This window comes from Mustela erminea, chromosome 7, assembly GCF_009829155.1.
Source record: "Mustela erminea isolate mMusErm1 chromosome 7, mMusErm1.Pri, whole genome shotgun sequence".
Taxonomy (NCBI): domain Eukaryota; kingdom Metazoa; phylum Chordata; class Mammalia; order Carnivora; family Mustelidae; genus Mustela; species Mustela erminea.
In genome coordinates, this window is record NC_045620.1 from 45,061,879 (window position 1) to 45,082,903 (window position 21,025).

The following is a 21,025-nucleotide window of genomic DNA, read 5'->3' on the forward strand; positions in this document are numbered from 1 at the left end:
ATGAAAAAAGAAAGTCCAGCAGAAATCCAAGTGTGATTCCCTAAATAACGAACACTTTGGTAATACCTTGCTTGATCAATTTGTTTTCCAGAACAATTTTGGGGAGGTGGTCTTGCAGCTGCGATTATAGTGGGTGCACAGAAATAAGGGGTATAAGACAACCACCGACTGGGACAACTCAGTGAGTGACAGAGTGCAGAAAACAAAACTTACTCAGTAACCTTGTTGCCATGTTTTTTCAAGACTTGGTATGCAATGTGCTTACATTTGCAGTATGATTGCTGTGTAAGATAAAACTGATATGACTGGAACTAAACCACAGGTACAACCTGTAGGGTCTGAAGGATCATTTCAATTCACTAATTTAAAAATGTCATATGGAAAGAGACAATTCAGCATTCATTAACCTTGTCTGGGAAAAAGGCACTCAGTGGAATGCTTCTAAAGATCTCTTTGTTTGTCAGTGTATTTCTGGAACTGAAACAAGAGTCAGTGCTCGGAGGTAAGAGGAGAACTTCTCTGACATTCAGCATCTCAGAGTCTTCAAAGAAAGGTTAACTTGCTTATTTGCCAATGAGAGGGGAAATTGTGTCTGTGCACAAGGTTCTACTGACATAAATCATTTAGATAAAGGTGAAAAAGTTCAACACACCTACCTTGTTTACCTTGTGTCAAACAGGAAACCAAACCCATGGCAGGTGACAAATACCCAGTTGTCTGAGCCAGTACAGAATTTCGGAATATCATTTTATTTTTCATATTATTTTATTTTTAAATAATATCATGGATAAAGTGAATTTGATGAAGGAGCAGGAGGCTGGCTGAAGACAAAGCAAAACGTGGCACCTTGCACCCCCTCTCCACCCGCTCTCCTTGCTAATATGTATGACATTCTTGAGGCACCTCTGGCTGCCCTAAAAGAAAAACAAAGAGTTAACTTGCAGAGATCACAGTCCTGCAAGACAGGAGTCTCCCTTGGTTTACTAATGTCCTAGAGATTTACAACAAAGAAACTATCTAATAATAGCACAATTTCCAGAGGCAAATAACTCAGTTCCTCGAGCCCTAAATAAAGTTAAATTTCTTCTAAACCCAAATCTCACTAACAAGGACACTTGACAGGAGAAATGTGAAACTTTATCTCTAGATCTCCAAGATAGTGTCGAGAATCATTCCCAAGCTTATGGCCCACTGATAGACATCTAAAGGGTCTCACAAGAAGATTTTTACTACTAGTAATGAATAACCTTTCTCCCAACAATAGCTAGCCCCTCAAGGTCCTGGCGACCTTGCTTCCAAAATTCTTTAGAGACTAACATCACCCTCTTTGTCCTCACCTACCCAACTCCTGTGTATATAATCAGCCACTCCTCAGGATAAAGGCGCAGCATCTCCGTCTGCCCACAGGTCCTGTCCCCGTGCTTTAATAAACCACCATTTTGCACCTAAGACGCCTTAAGAATCCTTTCTTAGCTGTTGGCTCCGAACCTCACCCCACCAAACCTCACCTAGGTTCAAGAACTTCATCAAATTGATTTTAGAAATTTTGGGGGAAATTCGTCAATGATGTGTCTCAATTTTTGACTTGTAAAGCCAAAGATTTTAGAGATAGTTCCATCGGAAAGAAAGATGTGTGAAAGAGAGACAGGGAGAGACAGAGAGAGAGACAGAGAGAATGCAGATAGAAAGAAGTTTGTGAGTAGATCCAGACAGTAACTGGGACTTCGTGGCTCAGTCACTTAGCAGTTGTATGTTTAAAATTTGAGAAAAACTACTTCTCTTAGCTCAAGTGACCTCAACTTTCACCCAGGACAGTGATACTAAAGGGTTGCCCTGGGGGCAGGGACGGCTGGGCACCTAAAAGGGGGCAAAATATCTATTATTGGTGTTCTTGTGGAGGCCATGATTTTGCCCCATCTTCCCCCCCCCCCCCTTCAGCGTTAGCTGGAGATGGTCCTCTGGCCCTTGAATGTTGAGTTTATCCTTCTGAAAAGTGACTATTCTGCCAGTAAAGGAAATGGCCTAGAGCCCTCTTCTCAGACATTGTTCAGGACATCAGAACCGTACTCTCTGCATGTTTACTCAAGTGAGAGGGTTCAGACTACTTCCTCTAATGGTTTCAGAGAAGGGCTAAAGCTTTGTCAGCTGAGCATGTGGGATCTGGCTGGCTGGGAATGAATAATTAAACTCCTGCCAACACAAAGTGCCCTGTAAATTCCTTAGAGCGGCCTTCTGTTTCCTCCATAATGCCTGTCTCCCAACTCCCCAAAGTCATCTTATCTGTGTTGTTCTTTAGCCAGAGGCTCTTAAGACTTAAATGCTGCCCCTTCCCTCTTGGGCACTTTCTCAATAGCAGTTGTGTGTCAGCTTGCAGGGAAGTCCGCGCCCACCCACACCACTCTCCAGATCTAGCCGAGCAGGTCTGGGGTGGATTAACCCAGCCCTGTGAGGCCAGCTCCTGTCCTAGCAGATTCAGAAAGAGACACACCAGCAGAAGGTAAGTTAGAGGAGGCAACCAGTGCTTTTTTTGTGGGTGCTTTTTTTCCATATCCTCATGGAAGGAAAAGTTGGCCTAATTGTATAACATCCTGTTCCTGGAGGCCAGTATTCAAGGGTGGAGAAGTATTTTAAAACAAACAAAGAGTACTTTTAAAAGGGTCTGGAAGTGAAATGAGACCAATTCACCTCCAAGCCTGTTCCAAACATACTGTGAACTGTTTCCTGTCTCTACCCATCAATGGTGGCCTAGGATATTTCTCTAGGATCCTTGAACCCTAAGGGAACTGGCTCCCAACATGGACACCTGAGGCCCAGTGCCACAGGCTGCCCCAGTGGAATCACACGTTTGAATGCACAATATTAAAGGAAGCCTTTTCCCACTGTGAGCAAGAGAAAGACATTAGTTTTTAATTCTGTTAATCCGATCATTTCATTGTCTTAAGAAGCAAGGCTCAGCCTTTCAGATTTCTCCCTCTTCTGCTTCTTTCCCAGAATCCTTGGCAAGATGACAATTATGGATGTTTGGGGAAAAGATTTAGGGTCCTTGGGTCTGCTATCCTCTTGCTCCTTCCTGGAACAAAATCCCTTTGTGTCCCTGGTTCTTACCTTACTGGTCTTTTGGGCTCCCATCTATGGCCAGAGGACTCAGGGTCAGCCTCCTGACCACAGGGAAAGTCAGCCAGCTTCCTCTGGCTGGTCGACATACCTCACCTCTGCCCAATGGCAGACCTTGAAACCATGCCAACTCTGCCAAATCCTCCAGCAGCCTGGTGCCTGACACCCACCCTGACCTCCACGGAAGCATCACTTCCCACTTAGCAGACCCCCAGGAAGTTCTTCATTCAGAGTTCTCAATGCATGGAGCCTATGAGGAACCTGAGAGAACTGCATCTCAGGGCCCCATTAGCCACAGTGACTCAGCTGAGCCCCTGACACAAGTAGTGAGAGCAAACAGTTTACTTGGGAGGTGACAGTTGGAAACATGGCCAGGAAGTGAGGAAGGAAACAGGGAAAGGAGAAGCCATTATCACGCAAATTGCCACTGTGGGCCACAGGGGCTTAATCCCCCAGGGGAGAAGTGAACAACAGTGTAGAACATGTCTCAGGGTTATGGGCATGTTAATAATCCATAAAGAGAATTGTGAAGATTACATGCAATGTGCATGCAAAGCAATTAGCACAGAACTCAGCTCATAATAAGGGCTCAGTAGATGTGAGCACATCCTGCTTCCCTACAAGTTTTCCTGTTTGCCAGTTCTTTCCATGGAGCCTTTGGCTCTTAAGTTTTTTTTCCTGATGTCTTCGATCACTTCTTCTGTTTCTCACCCATTTTTATTTTTACTCTCTGAAGCCAAGGCAGGTAGTTCCCAAGGTCTTTTTCCTGTTCAGTGAATCCATCCATATGCAAAGTTAATGGCAAAAAACACTCCAGTCCCTTCAATGCTAAAACAGAGATGCCTCTGGGGTACAGATTCCATTGTACCCCCAGCATGAAGCAGTGTGTGTTAAAATAACACTTGGTCATTTCAAATGTTTTAGAAAGTGTCGTAGAAGCAGATGTTTGAATACTGATAAGTCTGCTAATACAAAGTGTTGTAAGGCATTATGGGGAAGTGCATATTCTCATACCACTTTGGTGGGAGTCCCAATGTGTATGGCCACTTCAGAGGGCATCTTGACAGAAATTATTAAAACTGAAAATGCACAGACTTGTTATCACCAAGCAATTCAACCTTGGCATAGCTATCATAGAGAAACTCATTCAAAAGAACACAGTGGGGGTACCTAGGTGGCTCAGTGGATTCAGCCTCTGCCTTTGGCTCAGGTCATGATCTCAGGGTCCTGGGATGGAGCCCCACATTGGGCTCTCTGCTCAGCAGGGAGCCTGCTTCTCCCTCTCTCTCTCTACCTACTTGTGATCTCTCTGTCAAATAAGTAAGTAAAATCTTAAAATAAAAAAGAACACAATGATATTCTTTGCTTTTTTGCTTTCTTTGCTCTGTCAAATAAGTAAGTAAAATCTTAGAATAAAAAAGAACACAATGATATTCTTTTGCTTTTCAAAAAATTGAAAACAACCGAAATGTCCATCAGTATGGGACTAGATAAATGAAAAATCATGTACTTAGATGATAGAATAACTATATAGGAGTTAAAAAGGAATAAACTAGAACTTGACATATCAACCTGGATAGGTCTATAATAAATTAAAAGAAAAAGCAACTAGCAACCACTAATATGTTTTCTGTCCTTATAATTTTGCTTTTTCCAAAATGTTTTATGGATGAAGTTGTACACACTGTAATCTTTTGAGTCTGGCATTTTCCCCTTAGTTTAAGGCGTTTAAGATTCATCCATGTTGTTACATATATCAGTAGTTCCTTTTTATTGTTCAAATATTTTGCCTGTTCTTTTATTGGGCTGTAGTGTATATAACACTGTTTTCAGAAATAAAAACATTTTTGGGGAACATAGAAATCAAACTCTGAATTATAAACTCTGGGAGAACAGAGGGAACCAGGATTAGAGAACTGAATGGTCAAAGATTAAACTTTTTCTGTAATGTCATCATTTAAAAAAATGGTAGATTACTATTTTATCATGTGTAATTGAAAATTCAACTTACAAAGGCAGTATATGAAGTTGATAATTGCATTATTAGGGGATCTCTATTCTTAGATAATATACACTGAAGTCTTTAGGAATAAAAAGCTAAAATGTATACAACTTAACTTAGAAGGTTTGGGAGAGGGAGAGAGAAAGAGAGAGAAATTCATTGAGAGCGAGCACTTGAAGAGGAAAGAGAGGAGCCTTCTAATGATCAAAAGCTTGAAGTTCATGGAACTTCCTTGGAGGCAGGCTGCTAATTTAGCAAACAGTGTTGAGGAGGGCAGATACTCAAATTCCGTGAAGCAGGAAAAGAGACCAACTTGGAGCAGTATCTAGGTTCCAAATCAAAAGGAGAAGAGAGAGGAAGAGAGGAAGGCATTGCTCCTTCTGAGACATCGTGGAGATGCAGTGGGCTCCATGGGAAGAAGGAAGGGAGCAGGAGGATGAATCATTCTGAACTACCACCTCAGGGGTCAGGTCTATGTTTATGAAAGATTTTAAGCATAAGGGACTGTGAGGCTTTCATCCTGTTCTTCCACCTATGACAGTTGTCTGGGTCCATGGCTTCAAATTCTTTGGAACCTGAGTGATGTGACTCATACTTGGGAGATACCTTAGTGACGTAACCATATTCCCTTAGACCTTGTGACTGGAACAGTTCATGTTGGATGATGGAAGTCAGGTGTGCAATAAGAGGACCCGCTGAAGAACTCAGAGGGATAAGGGCAAGAACTAGAATTTCATGGCTCCCCATACCATCCCTGTACCATTGGCCTTTCCATCCTGCCATTTTACCCTTGACTCACGATGGTGAAGAACAAACCCAATGTGGTTCGGAACATAGGTAGGTACCACGTCTGCACCAGTATAGGATATCAACACTAAACAAGAGACTTACTCTTCAATGCTGTTTTACCAACTTCTCACCTCATCTCTTGGACCTTCTAGATATTCCTACCAGAGTGCCAAGAGTTAACTTATAGCCACCAAGGGTTAACTTATGCTAACATCCATGTGATGTTCAGCTTCCCTCCCAAGCTAAACTTTCTTTACCATGTCCCTGCCTCTGTCAGTGGCACCAGAGATTTCAAAATCCACTTCTGTATATTTTTCCTTTTCTTCTCAGTTGAAAATTTCATTAAAGACCATCTCTTCTGCCTTTGAAATTTCCTCTGAGACATCCCTTTTTTGTGTCAGCATCCACCAGTCCGGATGAGGAAGTGACTGCTGATTAACTGACCTTGTCGTCACTCTGGTCTCTTCCTGGGCATTGCTTCTGCCCAATGGTCCCAACCCCTCCCCTTCCTTCCCCAGAGCCCTCAGCAGTCTCCTACTGTCCAACTCATTAGTCCACTTATCAGTCATCTTTAGCTTAACTTCTAAGGAACCACTAAACTTTTTTTTTCCCTTCAAATTGTTCATGTCCATCGTTGTCTCAACACTTCCATTGCAGCCCCCTTAACCCAGCACTCATTATCCATGAACCCAGTAACCACTGGCCTCCTTGGTTTTAGTTCCTCCACTTTATCCTACATTCTACTTTTGCATTTATCTTGTTTAAACATCATTTCACCAGGCCACACCTCTGCTCAAGAATGCACAGTGGCTTACTACTTCATATCACAACAAATCTCAATTTCCATGTCTACCTGTCATCATCAGGCCCGCACCCCAACTTTGCTCCACCCCTCTTTTTCTTTGTCCAACCACGATTCCTCTACCCTCTCTGTTCTATCAGGATTCTATGACTAACCCTAATTGTATAGTCTCTCTCAGACTCTTCATTCTCTGTTCAGTCAGAATCTGTCTAATTTATGAAGATCTATGGACTCTTTCATGGTTATCCATCCACTCCCATCCCATTCTCTATCAATGTTAGAACCAGAGTATTGGGAGCAATAGATTAGATTTTATATGAGCAGGGTGGTTCATGAAACCCCACAGAGGCAATTGGGCATCAGGGTCCTAAGTTTAGGCCAAAGAGAGAACCCATTACACTAATGATACTTCTGTGGGACTGGGATGCAGGAGATAATCAATCCTGGGAAGTAGGTCTATGCCAGAAGACTTTCATCTTTGGAAAAATGTAGGCATCTTAAGCTTAGAATGCCTTCAGAAGTCAGGGTCAGTTCACACAAAGGAAGAACAAGTGAGAAGAAGATAAAGTAAGGAAAATGGCTCTGGCAGGCTGACCAAAATAAAGATATTGCATTCATCACACATTTTATGCATTTGCTTGAGTTCTGTGGTAGATCGTGCCCAACAATGGCCACCATAATTTCCTCCTCTCACCTTTATGCACATGTCACTCTACCATTGAATTATTTCTCCTCTCCATGTATCTGGGATGTCCTTGTAACTGCTTTGGCCAATATATTATGAAGTACGGTGATATTCAGGGACTTCGAGCCTGAGACTTAAGAACCCTGGTGGATTCCACTTTCTTATTCTTAAAACATGGTCACCATGTGGAGAGGAGCCCAAGCCACATGGAGGAACCCTGAGACACTCAGTCTATAGTTCTAGTACAGCTCCCAGCCAAGAGCCAACCTCAAGCACCAACCATGTGAGTTTCCCATTGTGGACATCCAGTTCAGTCAAACCCCCGCATATTTGGTTACAGTCCTGGCCAACATTATGTGAAGCAGAAAAACACCCAACTGAGCCAAGTCAACCCACAGACTGGAAAGATAATGAAATGAATGCAGTTTCCAAGGTACTAGGTTCTGGAGTATTCTTTCTGTGATATATAACTAAAACACACTGTACAAATTTTTTGGCTTCTAATGAGAACTTTCTTTAGCCATCATTCATGACAACTAACATTCCAAGTGTCCAGAAGGCAAAGGTCCTGGCATGTATTTGTGGGGCACCAATTTCACAGTGACTTGTGTTCATATTGATTATTCTCTTTTCTCTAGGTATAGCACAGATGACCTCATCTATCAGTTGGTTATAGTCCATTTATATGCCACTTTTGTTTTTTAAATTATATTTAATATTCTGTTTTTATCAACAAATCTTATATACTCAAAAAGCAAGCTCATATTTGTATCTTTTTTTTCTCCTATCGCTTATTGCAATATAAACATGCAACGTATATTATTGAATTGAAAGTTCATTTCCAAATATTCTTTCATGCATATTGGATTGTCTTTTAAATCAAATTCAAGTTATCAAGAGACAACATTCATCTTAATTCAGCTTTATGCACCATAGGTTAACCACATGAAGCTTCCTGGGAAAACAAAACACAACACTGCAAATGCATACTTAAAATATTAAAAAATTGCAAAAATAAATTTGGAAGAAAATCAGATAATTTTTATTCAAAGGTGTATAAGCGTGAAAAATGGATAATGACCAGAGATATATGAGTCAAAACCTGGTCCAAAAAGGAATCTTGACTTATTTATAATGCCAGAATACTTATTAATAAAAGCTTCAAACATTGTATTTTTAGCACTGTATTGGTTTCCTTTGCTCATGTGCCTAATGATGTTGGGGGGGGTGGTCAGGTTTGAAAAGGGACGTATACGTAACACAAAAGAGGTCGTCACGATTCCACAGGAATCTTTAACTATTTGAGGCCATTTAAATCCTCTGAAACACAGCTTTTTTTATGGAATCAAAATAGAATTAGAATTTTATTTTATTTTTTAATTTTCTAAATTTCTTTTCAGTGTACCAAAATTCATTGTTTATGTACCACACCCAGGGGTCCATGCAATATGTGCCCTCCATAATACCCACCACCAGGATCACCCAACCTCCCCCCACCCAGCCCCTTCAAAACCCTCAGATTGTTTTTCAGAGTCCATAGTCTCTCATGGTTCACCCCCCCTTTCCCTTACCTTCCCCCCTCAAATTTCCCCCAACTCCCTTCTCCTCTCCATTTCCCCATGCCTTCTGTGTTATTTCTTATGCTCTACAAATAAGTGAAACCATGAAATAAGTGGCCTATTTCATTCAGCATAATCTCTATCCATGTTGACACAAAAGTTGGGTATTCATCCTTTCTGACGGAGGCATAATACTCCCTAGTGTATATGGACCACATCTTTCTTTTGCATTTGGTTGTTGAAGGGCATCTTGGTTCCTTCCACAGTTTGGTGACCATGGCCATTGCTGCTATGAACATTGGGGTATAGGTGGCCCTTCTTTTCACTACATCTGTATATTTGGATTAAATACTCAGTAGTGTAATTGCAGGGTCATAGGGGAGCTCTATTTTTAAATTCTTAAGGAATCTCCACACTGTTTTCCAAAGTGACTGTACCAACTTGCATTCCCACCAACAGTATAAGAGGGTTCCCCTTTCTCCACATCCTTTCCAACACACATTATTTACTTTCTTATTAATTTTGGCCACTCTAACTGATGTAAGGTGGTCTCTCAATGTGGTTTTGATTTGAATCTCCCTGATGGCTAGTGATGATGAACATTTTTTCATGTGTCTGTTAGCCATTTGTATGTCTTCTTTGGAGAAGTGTCTGTTCATGTCTTCCACCCATTTTTTGACATGATTATCTGTTTTGTGTGTGTTGAGTCTGAGGGGTTCCTTTTAGATCCTGGATATCAGCCTTTTGTCTGTACTGTCATTTGCGAATATCTTCTCCCATTCCATGGGTTGCCCCTTTGTTTTGTTGACTGTTTCCTTTGCTTTGAAGAAGCTTCTGATCTTGAAGAAGCCCCAAAAATTCATTTTTGCTTTTGTTTCCTTTGCCGTTGGAGACATATCTTGAAAGAAGTTGCTGTGGCTGATATCAAAGAGGTTACTGCCTATGTTTTCCTCTATGGGTCTGATGGATTCCTGCCTCAAGTGAAGGTCTTTTAGCCATTAAAAGGTTATTCTATTATCAGTATAGGAGTGTTTGAATTTTTGATTCATGAAGATATCATAAGGTGACTGAGCAGGATAAAGACTGAGACATAAAAAGCAATGCTCATTTTAATGTAAACACATTCAGCTTCTCATGACATAAGGGATAAGCAGGTTCTGCTACAATAAAAGTCAGCATACTTTTTTTTTTTTTTTTAAATTTGAGAGAGGCAGAGAGAGAAAGCATGAGCACAAGTGGGAGGAGGGACAGAGCAAGATAGAGAATCTCCAGCAAACTCCCCACTGAGTGTGGAGTCTGGTACAGAGCTCCATCCCAGGATCCCAAGATCATGACCTGAGCCAAAAATCAAGAGTCGGCCACTTAACAGACTGAGCCCTCCAGGTGCCCCCAAATCTGCATACTTTTGAACTTGTGAGGTATTATTAAGGATAGCTGAACCTGTTTGGTCAAAGAACTAGCTCAAATACTTGTCAATTCTTTAAGCCAACATTTAATGCTTTGCTGGGAATCTTCTCTTCTCACTGTAAGGATTAAGGTATTGCTCCTGATAGCCCTAAATGGTTAAAAATGAAAATCAGTATCTGTGGTTCCTCAGCACTTAAAGATTTCTCAGATTGAAGAAAAAAGAAGATTTGTCTGATTATGAAGATTCTAGTGTAACCTGGAAAAAGAAACTAGAGTACACAGAGACCCACATGCCTGGGTTTCTGTAGCTGGAGAATTCCATCAGTGGAATTAGGGTCACATACTGTGTAGTAGAGATTGGACAAAATAGGAGGTAATTTGTGAAGGTCATGAGTATGCTCTCAGCCAAGACGGCCTACAGCGGGCTTCTGGACACCAGTTATGTGACCTGAGGATGGTAGGCAAGCACTTACGCCACTGAGTCTGTTTTCACATTTATATAAGTAGAAAATGATGATGTTTGTCTTGTTTACCTCGGTAGATATTACAAAGCTCAACTGAGATAATGTATGGTAAACCCTGTTGGAAACCAATTATGAAGAACTATAATAATAGAATATTTTGGGTATGATGTCAACATGGGGAGGCATAAACAAGAAGAGAAACTTTGAGCCGGCATGCAGATCAAATACTTGGATGAATAAGTAAATGTGTAATTGATATGATAAGCATACAGTAATGTGAGTTATTAAAATTTATGGATGATTTCAGAGGAAACTTGATATGTGAACTATGTCTTCTGAAAAACTGTAAAGGCTTCATTGAGGAATTAGAATTTGTAGATCTACAAGAAGCAAAGAAGACAGGATGAATGGATGAAAGGAATCAAATTAGCTGCAATGTGGGAGACAATCCAAGAGGATGAGATGGTGAGAAGAATTAAAGTACAGCCCGAGGAACAAAAGGCAACAAAATGTGCCAACTGTGAGCGACTAGATACTTTTCATACTTTGTCTCTTTTAAGCCTTACAATTCACACTGTGTGGTAGGCATTATCTACTCCAGTGATGGAGGACAAAGCTGAAGCTCAGAGAGCCTTATCTGGCTCAAGGCTACTCAGTACTATATGGAACCTTGATAAAACTCTGGTCTTTCTGAGGCTAAAACTTAATGTTCTTTTTTCTATGCCTTGGGTCCATATTTATAAAGTTCAGAGAGGTCCCAAAAGTCCCAGTGGAGGTGGGGGAGGAGTGGTGGGGTGAAATGGAAGAAATATTCTCCTAGCAATAGGTAGAGAAAATTCTTCCTTCTCTACAACCTTATTTTGGTTTTGAAATGACCTAATTTTCTTCAGATTACTTTAATATGCTCATGTCCAGAATCATAGAATTTCTCTCTTTCCCTCTGTCTCACGCCCTCCCTCCCCTCAAAGAGAAGATAATTACCTTCAGGCTAAGCTGTCCTTTTTAAACACATAAGAAATAATCTCTCAGCTATCCCTTCCACACCCAAACCACCTCCTCTAGAGAGAAACACATTACCAATGCCAGAACTGCCACACAACCAGAATTACGGGACTATCAACAATAGGAAATGATATTGCAAATACAATTGAGAACATAATACACATGAGAGCCTTGTCAAACTCCTCTTACAAAACTTCCTCTTACAAACATCCTCTCATAACTGTGGTGTGATGCCATTGGCCAGTGTCTCATCAGGGCTTGAAATAGAGAGCCCCCTGGTTCTCGTTATAATTAATTGGCTGTGATAGAAACTTGAAACAATTGGGCTCATGATGTAATTCCAACACAGGCTTCCTTTGATGAAATCTTCCACAGGCTGCAGGAAATACCTCCATGGGGAAGGATACACGTACCAGTAGCACAAGATAGACTGAAACTACCAGTGTTAGTTTCTATACCCATGTGCTGAGTTTGTTTGCTGCACCCCTGTTCTAAAGAAAGGTCAATTAACAACTAGTTTCCAATCAAAATAGCCATGAATCTTTTAAAAAGCACAGAGCATAATTCACTTAGGACTTAAAGATTTCAGGACACAAGGGAACTCTCCCTGAGGTTTCTCCAGGTGTGGTGTTTGGAGCCCATAGTGACTATTAACATTGACAGTTTCCTTTGAGCCTTGACTCCCTTGGCCCTCTCCCTTACTAGTTTCTCTTGGCAACATCATAACTCCTGTGAAGTTCAATGTCCTATCTGCTTTGTGCTTGTACCCAGGACATTGATTGTGGCTGGACAATGGCATAACCACACTAACTGCTATGCCTTTAAATTCATGAATATGAACCTCCAGTGGGCTTCTCATGCTGTTCAGAAAGCCGACCTCTTGCCTCAGGCTACTTGCTCTCCCACTAGGAAAATGGAAGCAACCAAGCAAGAAGTTACGCCTCTTCCTGCCACCATGTCTACCTGCTTATCTGCATCTGTGTCCTATAGACTCTGCCTTCCCTTCTGTAACTATGAATAAACTGTCCATACTTGAGCTAAAGTCACTCCTCCCACTATGTCACAGAATCACAGACCCTTTTATCTCTCAAGGAAGTAGCTCCAGCGATTCTCTCCTTTTTCTTCTACATCATCTATTTCCCCCTCTTTACTGGTTATTCCCATCAATGCACACACTACTGCATCTCCTACATCAACCAGAGCCTGTATCCTGACCCTGTTTTCCTCTCCAGCTACAGCCTCATTTCTCAAATTGACTTTTTTCAAAACTCCTTGAAAGAGATACTGTGACTGGCTCATGTTATAATTCAATTCTTGTTCTTTCTTTAATCCACTTCATTTCAGCTCTGCCTGTGCCACTTTTCAGTTTTTCCAGTGTCTTTTACATTCTTTTCCAGTGGTTTGTTCCAGACCATCATCTTATTTTACTTAGGGATCTTTTTCTTTCTTGTTATGTCAGTCACTGTACAGTATGTGATTAGTACTGTAGTAGCATTCCAAGACTCATTGTTTACTTATAACACCCAGTGCTCCATGCAATATGTGCCCTCCTTAATACCCATCACCAGGCCAACCTATCCCCCCACTCCCCTCCCCTTTAAAACCCTCAGATTGTTTCTCAGAGTCCACAGTCTCTCATGGTTCATCTCTCCCTCCGATTCCCACTCTCTTCATTTTTCCCTTCCTTTTCCTAATGTCCTCCATGCTATTCCTTATGTCCCACAAGTAAGTGAAACCATATTTATCATATGTTAATAATATGATATTATATGTTCATTTACTTTCTCTGCATGACTTATTTCACTCAGTATAATTTCCTCTAGTCCCATCCACATTGATGCAAATTTGGGTATTTGTCTTTTCTGATGGCTGAATAATTTTCCCTTGTATATAGGAACCACATCTTCTTTATTCATTTGTCTGTTGAAGGGCCTCTCAGCTCTTTCCACAATTTGGCTATTATGGCCATTGCTGCTATGAACATTGGAGTATATATGGCCCTTATTTTCAAAACATCTGTATCTATGGGGTAAATACCCAGTAGTACAATTGCAGGGTCATAGGGTAGCTCTATTTTTAATTTTTTTCCATTGGTCTTGAGCCAGTACCATGCTGTCTTGGTGATCACAGCTTTGTAATTAAGCTTGAAATCAGGCAACGTGATGCCCCCAGCTTTGTTTTTCTTTTCCAACATTTCCTATGGCAGCTTTTGACACAAGTGAGAACTTGCTTCTCTTTGAAACTCTGTGTTCCCTTCATGTTCCCATTACTAGGACAGCATAACAAATTATCTCAAACTTTAATCACTTACAACAATGAACACTTTGATTTTGCTCTTAAATCTGCAAACTGGACAGGGTTGGGAAGGGACAACTCATTTCTACCTCACTCCATGTAGCTGGAGAGACTCAAGGGCCAGTGGCCGGAAGCCTCTGAGGCTTGTTTATTCATGGGCCTGGTGCCTGGGCTAAGAAGACTTGCATACATGGAGATGGCTGGAGTGCTTGAACTCCTCCAGCCTCCATCTTCATACTCTGTCTTTGTTTCTGTCTGTGGTCTCCCCAGCATGGCAGCATCTGCATCAGAGTAGCCAGTAAAGCATCACCAAAGAGCAAGAGGGCCAGGCGAAAGCTTTATTGCCTTTCTTTTTACCATCTAACATAGGGTGGGGGGATGGGTGAGCCACAGTGGTGGGTATTACAGAGGACACGTTTTGGATGGAGCACTGGGTGTGGTGCATGGACAATGAAATTTGGAACACTGAAAAAAATAAAATAGAATTAAAATGTTAAAAAAAAAATAACCAGGGCACCTGGGTGGCTCAGTGGTTTAAAGCCTCTGCCTTTGGCTCAGGTCATGATCTCAGGGTCCTGGGATCAAGCCCCGCATCGGGCTCTCTGCTCAGTGGGGAGCCTGCTTCCTCCTCTTTCTCTCTCTGCCTGCCTCTCTGCCTGCTTGTGGTCTATGTCTGTCAAGTGAATAAATAAAGTCTTTAAAAAAAAATAAATAATCTTGGAAATTCTAGTTTCACTTTGGCCATACTTGCAGACCCCACCTGTTGATGGTGTTGTGTTAGGAAAAATTGTAAAGGAAATAATGCTGAGGCCATCTTTAGAGAAGAAGGAAAGGATCCACCAGACTTGGCTGGTTTTACTCCTGTCTCAATAGCAGCTGCTTCTTACCCTTCTTCACTGATTTCTTTTCCCTTTTCCACTCCTTAAATCAGAGTCCCCAGAGCTTTGTCCTTTGTCCTTTGTCTTTTCTTTTATTTACTTTTCTTTTTTAGCGACAACAGAGAGTTTTGTGGCTTTGTTTGTCACCTATATTCTAATGACTCAAATGTGTATATCTAGACCAGACCTCTTCCATGAACTGCCTACTTTATTTCTCTGCTCAGATGCCTAATAGGCATCTCAAAGTTAACATATCAAACCTGTGTTCCACTCATACCTTTCTCCATGGAGTTGATGGCAACCCCATGTTTGGTTGGCTGATCATGTTTGAACCTGATCTTCTGTCACACATGAACAAATTGTTGGTTTTGACTTCCAAAACACATCCAGGATCTGACCACTTTTCTCATCTTACTACTGTTGGCCTGGTCCAAACCACTTATACTACCTCTTACAATCACGAAATTTCTTTGGCTTGTTGCTAAAACTCTCGTTTGTTGCTACTGTGCATTCTGCTGTAATTTCAATAGTCAAGTTGAGAACAGCTTAGAAAACGCGAATGTGTGGTATATACATACAGATGGCTTGTAGTAAGGTGAACAACAACATCTCTTAACTTGTGTCTTGAGGCTGGCATCGCAAGAGTCTAAACCAGGGTGCCCCCACTCCAGTCAAAGGCTGTATACCATGTGAGCAAAACTGGCACATTCTATGGCAGGGATTTTTAAACCCTATTCTGAGCAAGAACCCATTTGAGAATCTGGTAGAAGTCACAGACACCCTTCCCCAAAAAGTTATGTATGACATAGGAAAAGAACCTGAGGAGCTCCATGTTGGAATCCTCCATCCATTCCTCAATCGTTATGTCCAAAGCCCTTGGCTATTGTTCCATAAAGACCATGATGCAGGGGTCACTTATTGAGTCAATCGTTTTCATTCTTTGACATCACTCTTACCTTATCTTCATCACTAGGATTGGGGAACAGGGGATAAGAACTGCCCTTAAATTAGCAAGAAGTCACTCCTCAGAAAAGTAGTTTGTAACAATGATTAGTAAACTAGCTTACTAGTTCTGTTTTAATTTTTGAGTTGTGAGAACAAAGCATCATGTTGCAGAGAATGGCCTTGTTTTTGTGTCTTATTTTTAGGTGTGTTACATCTGTTGTAATCTTGGGGACTTAGAAATGACTCGATTGGTCCATTATTTTTAAATATACGACAAAAGTAGAAATTGAATTGTTTACATTAACACATTCAATTATTCCTATTACCCCAAGGAGATAAAAAAATAACTATAATAGAATTCCCTTTGATGTTAAAAATTACAAACAAGATTGCTGAATAAGGTCTCCTGGGCTCAATAAAACTGAAACAGGTAGCCAAACATTTATGTTAAGGGATATCGTGAATTCACGATTACTCCTTATGAGTGAATATACGATTACTCCTTATGAGTGAATATTTGACTGTGGTTCTCCAAAAATGTTGAAGTATTTTTCATTCTACATTTGCAGTTATGCGCATGGAGTGAAAAATGGACAAGAGATCTAATTTATTTCTTTATTACATATATTTTAAATGCAAGAGTAGTGATGATTCACCTGATGTTTCAACTAGCTAAGCTGCTTTGTAATGACAGTGCTTTATAACAGCACCAGACTTGCAAGACCTCGATTGGAAAGATTTATATTTATATCTCCAAACTGCCAGAGGTAAATTAGGTAAGCAGCTTATGGTTCCAACACTTTTACACTAAAAGCCATTTTGAAGTTATATATAGTCTACCATGCTATGATATATATTTGGTGCTAACACTAAGTTAGCCCAAAGGTACTGAGTGTATACAAGGGAGTGTGGGGGAGTTAGAACTGAATTCTTACAAAAGTAAAAAGAGACTGGGAGGAAAATAGTGAGTGTGAGCAGACTTCACCTCCTAAGTACCTTGAAATCTCAATACTGATACAACATTTATGAAACCCAAGTTATGGGTGACAGGTTAGGATTTGGGGTCATGTTTTCATTCAGATTTATGTGAAAGTGATTGATTAAGGAGGTACCTTCGGGGAGACACTAAGAAACTGGAGGAAGCAGTTGGGGGAGCAGAAAGAGAGAGGACACAGGGTCTGGGAAAGGTCCTGCAGAAGTGCCTTCAGCCTGATCCTGCAAAAACTCAGGAAGGTAAGTTACACCTCAGAATTTGTTCCAACCTGAAACAGTCTGAGAGCTGGACTTTTGGTGGCCTGCACCCAATAGTTGCTGGCAGGGAGTAACTGCCCCGCTCTCCAGGCTGTCTGCATATTTGGGCAAAATGGTTGCCCAGTAGCTAAAGAACATGCCCCAAATAAGAGCTGTAGGTCAGGATGTTGGAAAGAAAAGAACTCCAAAGTTTGAGGAGGAGGTTAGAGAGGGGGCACATAAACACAATGGAAAACATGCAAAGAAAGCTGGGCAGGGTGCCAAGAGTGTCTGCTCTAGGTCACTTCAGGCTTTTAACTTTGTGGCTTAGCAAGAAAGGGACAATCTGTGTGGTGGAATTCATCCAAAAACAACCATGAGCAAGATTTTTTTTTTTTTTTTTAAGATTTTACTTATTTGACAGAGAGAGATACAGTGAGAGAGGGAACACAAGCGGGAGGAGTGGGAGACGGAGAAGCAGACTTTCTGCTGAATGAGGAGCCCACTGTGGGGTTCCATCCCAGGAACCTGGAACCATGACCCAAGCCAAAGATAAAAGCCCAATGACTGAGCCAACCAGGCACCCCTTGAGCAAGAATTTTTATGATCCCTATAGAAAGAATGAGGCGCTTGGATCTAGACTCTATGATATGATTTTTATCAGTTCCTCTCTTGTTTTCTTGTATGTCTGAGCTTTATCTAGTGCCAGCTTTCTAGGATAGAAGTTACAAAAAACAAACTGGAAATAGTAATTGTGCATGCAATTGAAAATGGACATAAAATTTCCCAGCATTTTCTGTATGTAGGATTTATTAACAAGTGTTCTTAGTTCACGTAATTCAGGGGCTTGATACTTCTTTTCTTTCAAATGAGTTGCTGCAAAGGAAATTGCAGTAATTATAGCTTCAAGATTCATTTCATAATTTGTCAACATTTTTTCCATCTAATGACCAGCAGAACAGAACAACAAATAGATTCATTTTTGGCAACGCAGCTGATATTTTGCACAAAACCATGTAAAAATCTTGGAAAATGTATTAAAAAAAATGTTAATCAACCTGTTCCTCACCAGATAGTATCTGAGCAAATATACACAAGCAAGTATTACAGGATATTTGTAATCAGATAAGGACATTTTGAATGATAAGGTAATTAAACTATATTACATCATAGAACATCCTATGTGACCCAAATCATCAAAATCAAATAACTATGGCAGTGAGATTACTATCCATACGGCTGAGAAATAAATCACGTTTAGTAAAGATGATTCTTCTTCATTATTGTTCATCCTGATTCATACAAAACAAATTGATTTACTAATTATCTAAATCAATTGTTTTCTAAGTATAACTCAAATTATTTGCAATTGTCATTGTTTTCATAATCCCTTAAAATAGTCCAGAATAATTCTAAATTATAGACAGATTATTTGCAAAATAGTAGTCATAAGCTGCCAATGAGTGCCAAGTGGTTTTTACTCAATGAAAAAAATTTTTTTACTTTTTAAATTTATTTAGATATATACAACAAAGGACAAAAATAGCAAGTAGCTATTGAGAAATTTTACATATACCTCTACCCACAAAAGCAGCAAAATATAGAATACTTCAAGCACCCAGCAAACTGTCTCATGCCCTCCTCTATAACTCCCTGAAGCAGCCCCTATTTGGACTTCTATCAGCATAGATCAGCTTTGTCTGTTTTTGAACTTCATATATGTGGAGTCCGACCGTATATAGCTTCTTGGATTCTACTTCTTTTGCCCAACATAGTCTGTGAGATCCATGCATGTTGTTGTGTTTCTTGCTTCTTTAACTATGCAATTTCCTCTTAAAGAACAAAGAATTTTAATAATCAAGACCTAATCTTTTGTGTTAAACAAAACAGGAGAGCTGAAATGGGGCTAAAAATTCCATGCCTTGACTGACCTGCTCTAAAAATCCTGCCACTTCAAGCTGTTGGAGGAAACATAATGTTTTGTAGTACCATAAATTTTTTGAATAATTCTACTTGCAATTTCAGTAGTGTTCTCTATTTATCGATTATTAAGTCAGTTACATTTCCACTTCTAAACAAGAAGACAGATGAGAAGCTACATGGCTAAATAAAACCAAATTCACAACTTGCTTGAGGCTGTAAATACCAATTTAACTTCAGCCTCATTTAGCAAAAACTTCCATGAGTTGATATACAAACATCTCTTTTTCATACACCAGTAACTCAAGTGCAGTTGATATCCTTATCCAGGATAAGACATGGGTCTTAGATGATCCCAAAGGTATGTGTCTGTTGTAATGCAGAGAAAGACCTAAATACAGTCTTCCTGAGGCTTTTTATAAATAAAAGTGACCTTAGGATTTACAAGGAGGAGCTGCATGCCTAGATAGGAGAAACCAGAATGGCGAGCAAGGTCACCCAAAGTTAGCCATCATTCTTTAAAGGAGTTAGCTGGTGCAGTTGGTCCTCTGGGTTTCCCTTTGAACCCCTATCTATTAGGCAACACTTCCTGGCATTGAATTTCTCTAGTTGGCATGACTTTTAATAAAAACACTCAAATAGGTGCAGAAATCAAGCCTATCACTGAAGCTTAAAGAACAATTTCCACAAATACGTGTCCAAATAAATTATTAATCAATGAATACACTCTGACCACACAGAATAAGTAATGAGGAGGGAAGTAACAAGCGGGTAGTAGGTGGTAGAACCTACTTAATTCAAGTTAGCTTAAACAAAACATATGTACATACATGAGGTGTTCTTCTTCTTTTTTTTTTTCTAAAAATTTTATTCATTCATTTGACAGACAGAGATCACAAGTAGGCAGAGAGGCAGGCAGAGAGAGAGGAAGGGAAGCAGGCTTCCTGCTGAGCAGAGAGCCAGATGTGGGGATCCATCCCAGGACCCCGAGATCATGAACTGAGCCACCTATTGAACCACCCAGGTGCCCCTACATGAAGCGATCTTTAGGTAAGATATCTAGAAGTGAAATTGCTGGATTGTAGGGTGTGCATGTTTTAGGTTTTAATAGCTACTGTTACATTTTGCAGTGATGTTTTTGACACTTCTGTTCCACCTTTCCTTACACATAAGTGCAATCAAGTACAATTATGTACTTGATTAGTACATAAGGTTGGATCTCTGCCTTACCTTATTTTTGGTGTCTTCCATACCACCCTAAGCTTGATGCCGTATCAGTCTTCCCTGATGGGCCTGCCTTGTATCTAGACAGCTATCTGCAGGGTGGAATTTCTGAAAGCCAGAGTAGCTTTGTCATTTATTTCTCACTGGGGCACTTTTGAAGGAAGCAGAAAAACATTTGTAGGTGACAATATAAGATTTACATAGGGGAGGTTTTTCATTGCCATCTTATTCTACCTGGGAACCTCAGGCCGTGATCTGCAAACACAAATGCTTTTGGGGGGCCATCCAGCACAATAGGAATTGGTGAGGACCTATGAGGACCTGGCCAGTGTCCTAATGAAGACAGGAGGACTGGAAAAGCATAATCTTGAAACTAAAAGGAAACACATTGACAGTTTAGGCAGAGCCCCTCTTTACAAATGAGCATAACCAGGCTCAGAAAAGTTATTTCTCTTCTCAAAGACACAGAGCTAGTGAGTGCCAGAGACCAAGGCTTCTGGGGTTGTGCTCTTTCCCCCACATTGCCATACCTGCCTGCGCTTCTTCATCTATTTCCCCCACCTCCATCCCCCATGGGTCCACGCCACTTTTCTCACTTTGCTTCTCTGGGCCCTGAGTTGCCTTATCAGTGATCCCTTGTTTTCTAGACTCTGGCTGGATTTGGCCAATGGCAGGCACCAGCAAGGAAGTGAAGGGCATGGGAAGAGAG